The 3,343-nt window shown below is 43.9% G+C and overlaps 1 pseudogene; it reads left to right on the top strand.

Moving 5' to 3' along the window:
* The first annotated feature begins 1,743 nt into the window (after positions 1-1,743).
* On the top strand, positions 1,744-3,343 carry LOC107852907 (annotated as a pseudogene).

The following is a 3,343-nucleotide window of genomic DNA, read 5'->3' as shown; positions in this document are numbered from 1 at the left end:
CCACCTCGACTCCCAGAAACCAATCCATTAAGAGTTCTCCCAACAAGCAGAAAGAGAAATTGAAGTTTCTATCTGAAAACCAGCGGAAGCATTGGATGGGGGAAATCCTTCGAGAATTCAAGAAAGGCTTAGAGACAATTGATCTACGAGGCAATATTGGCAAGATTCCGAACAGACAAATGGTGAAAGCTTTCAACAAAGATTCTTTCCTTAGCCGATTATTACACTATCCTTCTCGTTGTCTTATCATAAACTCCTATCCCTCCTACTTTTTAAGGCTCTTTTCTTTTAAAGTAAAGATGGGAATGAGTGAATCGAGTTGATCGAGCCCATATTTTGGTAAAGGATTCGATAGCCTAGGAAAAATCGATGGAAAGCTTTTTACGAGACCTCTTAAAGCAAGGTAAACTAATACCCCAAGAGCACAGCCCAAGCATGAAGCTTTCCTTCTCACAATAGTATGGTTTTCTCCTATTTGTCTAGCTCTTTTGATGGGTCGCTATATCATTTTAGACCTTCCCTCTTTATTGGCTTACCCCACCACTTAAGGTAAGGAATTGTGGGGGAATCAATTATTATGATTTTGTATTACAGCCTAGCCCCCTTCGCTTGCTTGATTGAGGGATATGAATGAATAATATTACTAGAGTCGATAGCAGCAGAATATCCTTCTCACTTGAGGGTGGGGACTGAAATAGTAAGGACGATCGATATTTCTTTCAGGGGAACAGAGAATCCAAAGTGGAAAGGTTGCAGTCAACCACTAATAGAGTGTTTGATCCCTTTCTGATTCCCCTCAAACCTAGCTCGCTTCATCGGTTGAGAAAGTATGAGAGGGCGTCCTTCCAGCCCTTTGCTTTGTTTGTAACAATTCTTTCATCTCTTCTTTAAAGCCTTTTCAATTGGCTCTTTCTTCCCTTCTGGTTTTTAAAAAGGTTGGCTACTATCCTTATTCATCTTTGGATAATGAAAAAGAAACCTCACTATAACCGACACTAGTATAGACTATAGACACATTTTGGTGTCTTTCTGGCCTGGTGGCCATAACCCTTTTCTATCAGCTTAGGTTTTACATAGTATAGCGGATGGGTTAGTAGTTAATTTGTATCCCCTTTTTACCGGTATTTAGAGTCGTGTCATTTTTGTCTGTGTGGGCCGGTGTTCTTTTCGATCTTGCAATGAGCTTTAGCCGTTCTTTGTTGCTTTAAGCAGCAACATGTTCTGTTGTAGAAGAAGCAGTTATGAAAAAGTCGTTCTTTGTTGGAATCTCTCGTATGAGATTTTCAGTGTTATGAGGAATATTGGGATTTCACTTTACCTTTGGAAGGAACTACTATTATATCGACCTGCGGTTTGTCTAGTTCCTGATCGGTTAAGTAAGTTTTCAATGGTCTGATGCTGTTATAATCCGTCAGCCTTGCTACCTTTAATGTTGTGTGATTGAATGTTAAAGTAGTGCCGTATTAAGTGTTGGGCTTGGTTAAAGTTGGTTTACCAGACCGAAGAGTGGAAACCAATATTATTATAATACCAAAAAGAACTTATCGCGGGAGCAGCCTAAAAAGAAGAGACTCCTTCAATAACAAAGAAAGAAATTTTGTAGGTAAAGAGAAAGATAGCCAATCCTCTTGGGCGGCCGAGAGTGTTATGTAAAAAGGACCAAGGAGGATCATATCCATCAGGAGAAGGAGGAGGAGTAGGAGCTAGCCTTAGGGACGGAATCGAATAATTAGGAGATAAACAATGAGACAAAGAAGAGCACTTAGACAATTCACTTTGAGTACAGGGAAGTCTGCTGGTAGGAATTCCTCAGGGCATATTATGGTTTTTTATCGAGGGGGTGGATCGAAGCGATTGCAGCAAAGAATTGATCTGAAATGAAAGACTGAGTCTATAGGCGTTGTAGAAAGGATAGAACGTACACCTAATCGCTCCTATCGGATCTCTCCAGTACGATGGTTCCCCGGGGATGGGGGGGTCCGCCAATGCAACACAATAGAAGAGTTCGCTCTGCCGCGTAAGATCCTCGAATCAAAATCAACCATGACTACCATCTGCGGTCCATTTTTGTTCTCTTCCCTACCCGAGAAGGGGGATCAAAAAAGGGTAGTTTGCTTCTCTCCTGGGCGGATGGCCACTTATGTAGTGGTCGTCCTTTCTACCAGAATGCCTTCTTGGTCGAAGAGCCCATTTTATACTAGTAAGGATGCAGGAAGTAAAGAAACTTGCACGAAGGACGTTTTCTTCTCTGCCCTCTTCTCTCCAAAGGCCAAGGAAGAGAATGTATCTCTTTTCTTCAATAGCTCTTTTGGTTTCCTAAGGATAGCGGTAACTGGAGAAAAGCCCATTTTTTTCTCTCTGCGAATGAGAGAGAAAGTCAGAGGAAAAAACACGTTCTCTCTTTGCGAGATCCGAAAGTGGAGAACGCATAGCATTCGATGGGTACATAGGATCAAACGTAAAGCAGCGCTCTCTTGGCAGAGTTTTAGGTGGCAAGAGACTTTAGGGCTTATTGGAGCTTCTGAGCGTAACGAATCGAAGCCGAAGATTGATCAAGGTAGCTTGCCTGCCAAGCCGATAGGCGAAGGGCTGAAGGATGGAACATGCAAAGTAGATCGTGCACCTGTCGTGTGACCCATTGGTCGTAAGCAATGTCTTACGCGAAGTGACCCACAACGAAAAAGCTCCCTTTTTTTATGTTAGGGGAGTACTAAAATGCAACTTCGATCAGATGCGAGTATCAAATCCCGCCGCTGAGATGTCCAGCGGATTCCTGGGCCTTGACGAATGGTCGGCCACCTTTTACGTTAGAAGAGCAAAAGGCCTAGGGTATAGCAGGATGAACCAATGTGAATGAGTGTAAGCTTCGTTGCCCAAACACGATTGGTGCGGACCACACTAGGTGCTACCGTGCTAGCAAGAGAGGCCAGGCGGTGACAATTGAGAGGTTGTCATTGAGCATTCCTAGTCACACGGGAAAAAAGGTCAAATGGCAAGGCAAGGCCATACGCTCATTTGGCTCCTCGCGGAGTATAGCTCACATCCAAACATCTGATTGGGCAACGGAGCAACGCCCATGAAGCTCCGGCAGAAAGGGAAGGCCTGCTAGGCCGTATGCCTATGGGTGCAGGATTCTTCAAAAAAGTGCGGGCTTACTCGGAGACCTGGGACCTTGGCTTAGTAATGAATGAAGGGAAGCTCTTCGAGTTTTCTCCGCCAGCGGCTTATGTAGTGGTCGGCCTTATAAAGCTCGCTAAGCCTCGCTTCCCTCTCCCCTTCACTTATGTTGTGGAAAATAGTCATCGGCATTCTATAAGCGACTTGACCGAGTCTTCAAAGCTTT

Source organism: Capsicum annuum, chromosome 10 (genome assembly GCF_002878395.1).
Source record: "Capsicum annuum cultivar UCD-10X-F1 chromosome 10, UCD10Xv1.1, whole genome shotgun sequence".
Classification (NCBI taxonomy): domain Eukaryota; kingdom Viridiplantae; phylum Streptophyta; class Magnoliopsida; order Solanales; family Solanaceae; genus Capsicum; species Capsicum annuum.
Note: the sequence above shows the minus strand (reverse complement) of the source record. Positions and strands in the feature narration are given on the sequence as shown.